The 12,213-nt window shown below is 32.4% G+C and overlaps 1 pseudogene; it reads right to left on the bottom strand.

The window, feature by feature from the left end:
• Nucleotides 1–2,702: 2,702 nt before the first annotated feature.
• LOC145588591 (uncharacterized) lies at nucleotides 2,703–10,487 on the bottom strand (annotated as a pseudogene).
• Nucleotides 10,488–12,213: the final 1,726 nt, after the last annotated feature.

The raw sequence follows: 12,213 nt of genomic DNA, 5'->3' as shown, positions 1-12,213 counted from the left end.
ATTCGCGTATGGAGTTATGTTCATCGGTTCGTTTTTTTTGGAGATGGTGGTGGCCTTCAATAGAGGACTTCAACGGAGGACGATGCCAACCCTACCATTAGGGGTTCACGATGCCCTTAATTATACCTTTTTTCATAGGGTTTTCATTTTAATTGGTGGAAAAGGCGTCGAAGATGGTGGTGTTGGAGGAAGGGTGAAGATTGCGGAAGGAAGAAGAAGATGGAGGACGAAGAAGGGATTTCAATATAGGAAGAAGAAGAATGAAGGAAGAAGAATAATGCAGCAAATGGCATTTAACTTTCCATCCATTATTGAAGTTTGATTTAAAATACACATGTACACTTAACTTTTAATGTGAAATAATGAAAAATACCCCCAGATAAACCACCTTAGGGCCTGTTCTCTTCAGCTTAATTTCAGTTCAGTTTAGTCCAGTTTCTAATTTCCTTCTCTCATAAACATTTCATTTCATTTCAATCCAGCTCCAATTAGTTCAGTTTAGTTCAACTCAGTTCAGTAAATCAGACCCTTAGTTTACCAAGGAGAGCAACTTGGTGCAGCTCGATGTTTTATTTGATACTAAAGTGGGTATTTTATGAGAGTAGAGAAGTGGCTTTAGGGTAGTTAATACTAGAGCTGTTAATTCGAGTATTCGGGTCAACTCGAGTCGGGTTAGTTTGGGTTAATATCATTACCTTTGTGGGTCAAGTCAATATAGGGCGGGTCACATTGGGTCATGCATTATACCGGATTTGAGTCGGGTTCACGTCGGGTCAATAACAGGTCGGGTTGAATTTGGGTCGGATTAATAACAGATTGGATTATATTCGGGTTTCAACATGATATAACGGGATAGGGACAGTTGGAAACCCGCGAGTCAAGGACGTCGGTGGTTCGCTAGCCTACGAAGTCTCTAGACGGTGGTTTGCGTAATCTAGCCAGGGTTCGCTAGCCTCAGGGTTTGTTGATCGTGTTCACTCTAGTTTGTAGTGGTTAGTGTCACTGGTGATTGTTGATTGGTCGGACACTTTTGCGGTGCATGGTGCTTAGTTGATTACTCCCTTCGTTTTTAAATACTTGCTCCATTTTTTTTTCCGGCCGTTTTTAAATACTTGCTCCATTTTCTTATTTAGAAATCTTTTACAATATTTAACTTATTTATCTCACATAACGGATCCAACATAAATAATATTTTATTAATTTCATATTCTCTCTCCTTCAGTTTTTTCAACTACTTTTGATTTTTACAATTTTTATTCTTCCTTCTACCCCACTACCTCTATATTTTATTACTTTCTCCAATTGCTCTTAAAACTCCGCGCATGGAGAAATAGAATAAGTATTTAAAACGAAGGTTGGTGTATGTTGTGATGGGAAGGAACTTGAAAGTTGATGGGAGAAAGTGATACTGAGAGAGGAAGGGTGAAGGAAAGAAAGGTGGAGAACGGCTGCTAGTTTGCTAGATCGAATTGCAACCAAAATTATGGTTAATAGGTAAAAGATGATATTTGTATTTTTAAAAAAAAAATAACCGGGTTTAATTTTCAATTTTTACTCGGACTGAATCGGAACCCTTTTTTAACAGATTGAAGATCGGATCGGAATTCACTTGTCCGGTTTCCGGTCTAGTTCCAATGCTTCACACTCTTAGTAATATTTGTCTATGTAGGGCCATTAATCTTTAACTTGTTTTTTCCTCAAAAAAAAAAAAAAAAAAAAAAAAAAAAAAAATCTTTTACTTGTTTTGACTCACCCCGTAACATGGCTCACTATTGTTGGTGTAGTTTTAGTTAGGATATCTTGTAGAGAGACTTTGATAGAAAGAAAGGGAAGAGTCATTAAAGCATGCTACATAATAAGGTTAAAAACTTCTGATAGTTGTTAGCTAAATTATTTACAATTGCAAGCATACACACTGTTATTCCCCCATAATTGAAGCATAAGAATCACGTACATTAATATTATTGTCCATGAAGTCATCAAATAGTATGCGCATAAGCCTGGCCTTCAGTAAATATTTCGGCTCTGACATTGGGATAGAAAATAATCAAAATATTAGACACAAACTTTACCTCAAACATGAAAATTCTAAGGTGATCAAACTTTCACTACCACACTACATGTGATATTACTTCCACTCATATATACAGTAGTTTGTTCATGAAATCTCAACACCTTCCTTATTATATACTATATACTTCATACTCATCATGTCAATTTTATACCTTTTAACGGCCTATTATAAAACAAAAAACAAAACGAAATTCTCAAATAAAAATATCACATAGACACATAGTAGATTAGTAGTACTAGTTCTTTTTATCACCCTTGCACAAACTAAACTTACTTTCTTTTTTTTTTTTTTTTTTTTTTTTTTTTTGGTGAGAGAAAGTTACAATAACTTATTCAAATTGCATATAGATCAACAAACCAAAACAAAACATTACAACTATTAGCACATACATTAAACTAATGTTCATACTAAATAAAATTACATACATACGTAGGCTAGAAACTTCATATTAGTATATACACTCACCACAACTTCACAACTTACTAAAAAATATACACATGCATACACTCATAGATCATGTTATATTTTTCACTTTCATTCTTTGGGAGGATTGTTGTTGAAGTCTTGCCGTGGGATCTCATGGTGATTATTTGGATTACTTTCCGAGTAGTAACCAAATTTCGGGTTATCAACACCGCCTTCGGACAACATTCTTGGCATCCTCTGGTTGTTCTCTTGAATTTGCACCATCAAAGTTCTCCCTTCTGCTAACAACAAGAAACTTGAGATTATTAAGATGATCATAACCACCCCTTGAAACCTCATTATAGCTAACACAAGAAAATTAACAAGAGCTTAAGATAAAAATATCTAGCAATCAAGTTTTTATTTATATGTATAAGCTAGAGATTTATTTAATTGTATGTTTAACTAAGAGCTACTACATAGTTGAACAAATTTATAGAAGAAATAATATAAGGCAAATGACAAAATAAATAATGTGGTTAGAAATTTAAATTAATTAATTAGTGATTATTGATGGGGTCACCACGAAATCAGGCAACATTAAGTGAGTTGTAGCCACTTGTTGAAAATGTGAAGAATGATGGGAGTAGTAGGCATATATGCGTTTTTCTGTTACTAGAATTAGGAGGCTTTCTCAATTCTCATTGGAGGAGACAATAATATTGGATGTTGGTGCATTGCAACAAGAAATTTTAAAATTGATTTTACTCAATAAGTCATTAGCTGTGGACCTACATATCATAAATTGATGTTAATCTAAGGTAAAAATGATGAAATAATTTTCACCTATATATTTAACGGTCGAGTTTAGTGTAGATAGGTTCAAATAGAATCGAAAAATAAGGGTTAATTTAGAGTGCGGCCTAAATTCAAATGATTTTTTAATAATTAATTTGATATGCGGTTTAAATTGAAGATTTGATATATTTGGATTACTCTCCTCTATAACACTAGTTGACTATGTCATACTTTTTGGCTATTTGAGGTGCAATAGTCTCTCTTTTTTCCGTAAGAAATTAGACTATTTACAACCCGTTTCGTTTATTTCTCTATATATTTATTGTTATTAATTTTTAAAAATATGTACAAATAGTGTAGATGCACGTATTTTCAGTCTCCCTATAATGGAGTTGCGTTGTTGATTTTTGGTATAGTTTGTTTTAAATGTAGATTGATTTTTTTAGGGTAACTAGGCTTTTTTTTTTTTTTTGTATCTCACATGCATCTTTTTAATCAATAAAGTCTCGAGCATTTTGTCCCTTAATTAATGAAATTATTATTTCAGCATTTTCCTTTTATTGATATATATGCAGAGTATATATAGTAAAAAAAGGCACAAACATGCATCATCATTATTGTGTTTTGTTTATCGATCTTTATAATAATTATCACAAATTCTTGATTAAAACAAACTTTCATTAACCTTTTGTAAGATATGTTAAAGTTCCTTAAAAGAGCATTGAAAGCTACCTTATATAAAGTGTCAATTCCTTACATAAATTTTACCCTTACCAAACACGTATAATGTATTAGATTAATCACGTTAACCTTCTTAACATGTATCTTTTAGAAATTAGACATTAAAATACAACCAATTTCCTTACAAATTAAAAGTTACCCTTAAAGAGATTAAAGTTAACATAAAATTAAAGTTATTCCTAAATTGATCATCTTACAATAAAATTGATGTAACCCCGTTTTATACGAGACTTATTGTATAATTAATAAGCCTAATCATACAAATTTGCCAACAAAATTTGATGCATGTTGGGTTGTTTTGGAAAAATGTCTAGCCGTATTTTTGCAACTTGATTTATATGTCCTACTTCCTATGCCCCTAATTATTTGCCTAGCCTAGTAGCAAAAACTTGGGTCGAACTAATCTATAAGAGAAATTATAATTGTGTAAGATCTTGTTGGATTCGTCTCATTGTATATTTTGTTAATATCTAGTTTTTATATTTTTTACACGTAAGAAAGTGGAGTTAAATCTGTTCTAAAATGTATCTTAGAAACCGCAAAAAGTCAAATGGGGCAAAATATTAGGAACGGAGCGAATATGGACTATATTCGAAAATGTGAACCGCATACTTCACGTGAGAAAGCTCAATTTTCTTTTAAATACTTCACTGTGACCTACACTAGCTATTTATATACTAACTTTGACTTAATTTTTTGTACTAACATCAGAAAGATCACTTTTCTTGTAATTTTTTGTACTAATCAAATAAGGGTGCATAATTGGTTGCGGGATTAGGTAAAATGTCTATTTTCATAATATAAAATTTGTATAATGTTTTACTAATAGACAATTACAGACAATATTAAATTGATGTTTCTCTACAAATTGGTTAGTCTAATTAGTGATGCAATTAAATGAAAACAAATTAGCAATATGATTTTATGTAGTATAATACTTCCTATATGCTCCTTTATTATTGAAGCAACTAAGGTTATTTTTACTCTACTAGGTCTATTCACATAACATCATTTGACCATTTAATTACTATGTTTTTTTTTAAATAATAATATTAATTTATTAATAAATAAAATCATACGACAATTACAAAAGAAACCAAATTAATAACAAATAATACGTAGTAGTACATAATATAACAAATTGAATTGTCTAAAGGCTTTTCTCATTGCCGTTATTATTGTTGTAATTTATAGTTAATATTGTACAATTGTAGTAGTTGGCTATATAACTAGATTTTATTATTAGTCATTTAGCTCAATTTCTATAAGTCAAATGTTTTCCACTTCTATAAAAATAATTAAAATGACAAGAAGTCAAGGAGGCACACTAAACTAACTAGAAAATTGCGATCTGATGTCAAGGCATACGCATGGTTGCCTTATTGAAGTGGTTTATAAAGGAGAACCATTTCGAAATTTTTAACCTAAAATCATCATGACTTGCTAGGATTACTTATCAAACTCAATTATATCTACAATTTTCAACAACAATTTTATGTATACATAATATTTACTTAACTATAACATTATCATCGTCAAGAATATTGTTGGATTGGAATTGTAGAGTTTTTAAGGCAACTCAAAAAAGACAATACTTAGGTGTTCAAGCCAGCAATTTCTTGTGGAGAAGCTATTGCGTGCGGATGCCCGTACACAAATTTCTGTGCGGATGGTTTGGCTGACAGGCCCGTTCCTAGCTTTTTAGTGGTCTATGGGCGAAATGAATAATTGGGGCCCTTTAGCCCTTATCATCGAGTGAAGTAAAAAAAATGAAAAATAAATCTTTTTTTAAATGATCAAATAAAAAAAAAATTGCAAATTTACAGTAAAGAAAAAAAAACAGTAAACTTAAAATTAATTATTCAAATCATCATACAAAATATTGTCTACGAGCATTTCTAGATGCAAAATCACCAATAATAGTGTCGACATCAAGATGCTCTAACATATTTTTCTCAATACATAAAATGGATAGACCGTTAGGTCTTTCTTGTGACATTGATGACCTCAAAAACGTTTTCAATAATTTTAACTTCGAAAAACTTCTTTCGGCGGATGCAACGGTCACCGGCATCGTAAAAAGGATTCAATAAGCAATTGAAATATTTGGATAACAATATGCAGATTTGACAAAATCGAAAACTTCAAATGCTGACATCAACACGTTTAGCAAAGTCATTTGTAGAACTTTTAATTCAGAAAAAAGATCATCTGCATCAACATCAAACACATTTTTATCAGAGAATACATTATTAAAATGTGTGCAAGATAGTTTTAATTCATCATTATCCAAAGTTTCAATCTGCTAGAATCAAGTAAAAATCCAAAAACATTTTCGAAAACCTCTAATTGTTCAAATCTACTTTTTAAAGAAGCTATTGCCATATCAACAATCACAAGAAAATAATTGACTCTAAAACACTCCTCAGGTGACTGTATTTCATGATTTTCATCATCATCATCATCATCATCGTCATCATCATCATCATCATTTCCATCAAATTGCCTTCTTCTAATAATACGACGCTTTGTTGGAAGTGTTGGCTCTATATTCATATCCAATGCAAGGCTTTTGGCTATATTCATGCTAGATTCAAAACCTTCATTTCTATATTTTTCAAAGTATGACATTACACCTTTCACTTCATTCATTGTAGTTCCGATGCACATAGATTTTGTTTGCAATTTCTTATTCACCATATTAATGGCATATAAAATATCATACCAAATTACCATGCCAAGCAAAAATTCAAAATTTGCTACAGAATTAGCTAAACTTTCAGCTTCACTTTTTGTCTTGGCATCCTTATCGCTACAATCATACAATTTCATTAAAGCTAACCTTATTTGAGGTGCTTGATGCCTAATACTTTTGACTCGACTTTCCCATCGAGTATTACACAAAGATTTCACAGTTAAACTAGGAACATTATCAAGTAAAATCTTCCATTTTTTAGTGGAACTTGCAAATAATGTATATATGTGTTGCACAATTCCAAAAAAAGAAATATCCTTATTACAAGAATGTGCCATGTCCGATAAAGTAAGATTTAGACTATGACAAGCACATGGCATATATAAAGCCCTTGGATTTATTTCAAGTAGTCTCTTTTGAACCCCTTGGTGTTTTCTTTTCATATTAGAACCACTGTCATAATCTTGACCCCTAACATTATCAACATTCAAATCTAGGGACTTTAATACATTTAACAATTCATTTAAAAGCCCCAAACTAGATGTATCATCAACTTTTAAGAACTCCTCTATTTTTGTTTTATTATTTGACAAATTAACACATCGTTTTATCAAAGTCATTTGTTCTTGATGGCTTACATCAGGATTACAGAAAAATATTTTTCCTTTTTAATGATTCTTATTATAGAATTTTTAACACCATCAGCTAAAAGAGAAATCAACTCATTTTGAATTTTAGGGCCAAGGTAGTTATGGTGAATTTCTTGGCTTTGAATACGTCTAATATGATCTTGCATAACCAAGTCAAACTCAGCAATCATTTCAATCAACCCCAAAAAATTATCATTGCTATCCTCATAAAGTTTTCCATTAGATCCACGAAATGCTAAATTATGTTTAGCAAGACATTTAACAACGGATACTATTCTTATCAAAACATGTCTCCAACGTTCTTTTTCTTTTGAAATCCCTTCTTGCAAACTATTATCAATACCTTTATTCTTCTCTAATCTTACTCTCGCTTCATTCCAAATACTCATATTAGTCATATGCTCAATGCTGCCCTCATGTTGTTTAAGCCTTTCACTAAGATGTTTCCAATTATTCATTCCATCAGTTGCTAAAAGGCTTATATTATTTTGAGATGTAAATAATTTGCAACAAAAACAATATACTTTATTCACAGCTTTAGAGTAAATCAACCATTTTCTATCACTTGACTCTCCATTACTCAACTTTCGAGAATAATAAGTATTAGAAAAATGCCTAGACAGATTATCTTTAGGATATGGAAGATCTAATTCCCTAATAGGCCATTTTTCTACCAAAATATCCCTACCTTTGTTGTCGAGATTACCCTAATTCATAGGATCATAAATATTAAAAGGAGGGATAAAGTGTTCATCAATGCCTATATCATCATTAACATTTTCCACATCATGAGCATTCAAAACAGAGGGGTCATCATCAATATTTGTCATATTTGGCACATTATCATGATCATACTGTAGTGAATATTTCAAGCCATCCCACACTTGAGCCCCACTGTGATCATACACTTAAGCATGGTGGCGTCCAAAGGAAAGGAAGCTAGAGTAAAAGAGTCGCCAACAAGTTTTAGGAACTTGTAAACAGTTCACAGGGTGAAGGTTACACCCCTTAACGATCCAGGAGATCGTTAAATCCAATAGGCCTGGAACCAAGACTGGAAGTTCGGGGATGAAGGTACAAATCCAACCTAAAAGAGATTGAACTTGCCCTAAAATAGGCCTCAACTTTATTCTTCTCGTATTCATGTGCGCTTTCTAACTAACATGCAATCAATAAATTAACCCTAAACCTGTTTAATCTATGTTGGTTGAATTTAATGCACAAACAAAACTATTATTGGCGATCACTTGAATTATAATCATATTAGCCTAAACAAGATTATTAATTATCTTATTAAGCGTGATTACAAGTACAAATTCCCTTTAATCCTGCAAGAGAGGGCGTGATCCAGCAATAACAATAAATAATCATCAAGCAACAATAACAAATCATAATCAAAATAATCATGTTAACAATAAAGCATAATAACAATAGCAAAATCCTAGGCATGATACTAACAAGATTAATAACAAACCCTAGCATGTCACTAAGCAATAAAAATCAAAGTTTTAGTCCTAACATGATACTAACGTGATATTAGAAAAGAAATAAGAAGCATCACAATAATCATACTTGATATTAGAAATATTAATTAACCCTAAACATGATACTAGGAATCAATAAAATAATCTAAGCATGATTTCTATATCGAAATAATAGATAAGTAATTAAATTACTTACTTTGATGCCTCGTATCTCTTTCTAATAACAAAATACACACGTTAATAACTTCAAGGAAAATAATAAACAAAAAATGTATGAGGAATTTTGTAAAAGGGGAAGGTTTAGAAAAGAATAGAGAGAGAAAGAAAGCTTCTAGCTTTTAGAGAGAGAAAGAGAGAGATGATGGTTGTGAATGATTAAAAACGGGGAGATACGACCCCTATTTATAGAAAAAATAGCATGGAAACGATAGAAAAGAGTTCGAGTCCTATTCGGAATAAAAGAACTCTTGTTGCCAACGACAGGAGCAGTGCCAGATGACAAGATCGTCGCCAGGCGACAGGTATCGTCGCCGGGCGACATGCCTGTCGTTTGGCGCCGGGATAACTTTTTTGCGGATTTTATTTTTATCATATCTTTTGATCCAGAAGTCTAAATAAGTCATATAATATGTCTTTGGAAAGCTCTTAAAGTATACTTTCTAACCCAATTAGAATAAGATTAAAATATTTTGTAGATAAAAAGATATGGCCGAAATAGTGGAAGGGTGTCAGTTTTGGATAGAGTTTCGTATTCCATTCATATCTTTTTCGTTATAGCTCGGAATTAATATTATAATATATCATTGGAAAGATAATTTCAATATCTATCCAACCATATAAGATTTGGATAAAGATTATGAGGCACAAAAATAATATCTGACTGTCTTTGAACATCTTTAAATTCGAATAGAATTAGGATTTAAAAAAAAGAAAGTTTTATTCGATTTCAAACTCTTTGATTTTATCTTTTCAAAAAAAGGATAATTAAGATCTTTTAGAAACTTATGGAAGGTTCTAATTAATCCTAATTAGTTTAGTAATAGGATTAAACCTTTGGACCCTCCACATGATCATTGGGTCATAGGTAAAATCCGGTTTGGGCCTAGTTTAGTATTTTGGTCATAACTTCCTCATTATTCATCGGAATTGGGCTTATAATATATAGTTGGAAAGGTCTTTTCAAACCCCATCCAACTACACTATTATTGGACCCATATCATGCACCAAACTAAACTGGAATGCATGTTTTTCATAAATAGGGTAAGAAAGAGATTTATTTATAGAAAACAGAAAAAAAAATATTTTAATAAAAACATCCTCATCACTAGATTTTCCACACTTTCACCTCTTTCGATAATCAAATGACGTGAAAGGTATTCATCACTGTGGGAGACACATTTGGGTGTCTACACATACAAATTAGCAACATCCTCATTTATTGGATTTTCATCATTCAATGGTTCATTAGATTGCTCAAGATTATGTTCATGTTCCTCACCAACCCCATCACCAACAGAAGACTCTCCGACTCTCCTAGAAAAAAATCAGTCCAAGGCCCCCTTTTGTGATTCTATAAAATCTTGGGTTTGCTTTCTTTTTTTCCTTTTTTCACTACCAGATAAATGTTTTCTAGGCAACATAATATTCTACAAAAATATAAAACAACAATTTTAACAAGAATTAAAGAACAATATAACATGATTTGTGTGTTCTTAAATTGCAAAATCAAAAAGGCTGCCTCAAATCTGAACAATTGTTATGTAATTTTCAAAATTATAAGGGGCATGAAAGTCTTTTTATAATTGCATGCTATATGCAATTAGCATATAGCACTGTGTAATCGCATGCTATATGCGACTCTGCCGTGGTGGAGTCGCATATAGCACGCGACTATGCGAATCTATGCGAAAAAAAAACTTACCGACGAATTGGCCGGCATTTTCCCCATGTTTCCCGGCAAACGAACCCCCTTCCCACGCTGCGATTCCATTGTCGTCAGCCTCTTCCTTTTTCCGGTTGATTTGGTGTGATAGATAGTGAGAAAATTGGATGATTCCGGCGACCTTAGGGTGGTGGTGGTGGTGGTGATGGTGTTTAGGGTGATGGTGATTCCACGACCTTAGGGTGGTGGTGGTGATGGTGTTTAGGGTGATGGTGGTGGAAGGAGTATGGTTGGTGAGAAAAATTGAATGATGTCAAACATGGAATTTATAAGGGCAAATGAGTCATTTAATACCGCGCCCTAAGTAATTCTATTGTGGCATTTAGTAACCCCCTTATAAATTACTGTACAAAATCTTAAATACAAAAATTAAAAACAAAAATTTGACATTACCTAAAGGACTTAGATTTTTCAAGCATAGCAAAATTGATCTCCAAATTTCCGATATTCGTCCACCGTAATACCCATAACAAGTGTTTAAATCAAAGCAAAGAGTAAGAAAATAAATCAGAAAATTGAATTGAGATTAAGAATAATTGGATGGGGGATTATTTATAGGTGAATAATGTGAGGCGAATTCCATTGAAAATCAAAGAAGAAGACCGTTTGATTATTGAATTAGAGTTGTTTTAGGAGATTAATGTGGTTGAAAATTGCAACAAAAAAAAATAACGGGAAGAAGTATCAATTGATTTTGACTGGAAGAGATTATTTAGGAAGGGAAGTTGAATAATCGTAATTGATAAACCTTTGGCAATTAAGAAATTTTTGGGAAATTAATTAGGAATGAATCAGGGAATTGGAAGTTGAGGGAGATTTGGGAATTGGGAATATGAACTGATAAAGCATGCGTAGGTACAGAAGAATTAATTAAGATATTTTCTTTTTTCTTTTTCTTTTTTTTTTTAATTTTTTTTATATATGGCTTTATGGCTAACTTGGGCCTCCTTCAGATGGGCCCTGAGCGATGGCACCTATTGCCCTGCCTTAGGGACGGGGCCTATTGGCTGATATGTTTTACTTGTTGGCTTATATGTTTCATGAGTTAGCTGATATATTTCATTTGTTGGCTAATATGATTTTTGGCTAATGTATTCTTTTTGTTGGCTGATATATTTTTAAAAAATTTTGATAAGTTTTTTTTTTTTTTTTTTTTTTGCTGATATCAAATATCATTTGGCTTATATGTTTCTTTAGTTGACTGATATGTGTATTTAATTGTTGGCTTATATGTTTTATTTTGTTGGCTTACATGTTGGTTTTGTTGTTTTATTTAATACGTGCGGCGCGCTCTAGCCTTTTGGCGGCAGGAACGCTAGCCTTGAGCGGAAGAGGGGCTTGTGAGCACAAAGCAAAACAAGCGGGCAATCAAATCACAAGAGCACTCACGTCTATTTGGGTGACGGAGTGCGGGTGGTCGGGGC

This window comes from Chenopodium album, chromosome 17 (assembly GCF_948465745.1).
Source record: "Chenopodium album chromosome 17, dcCheAlbu1.1, whole genome shotgun sequence".
Taxonomy (NCBI): Eukaryota; Viridiplantae; Streptophyta; class Magnoliopsida; order Caryophyllales; family Amaranthaceae; genus Chenopodium; species Chenopodium album.
Note: the sequence above shows the minus strand (reverse complement) of the source record. Positions and strands in the feature narration are given on the sequence as shown.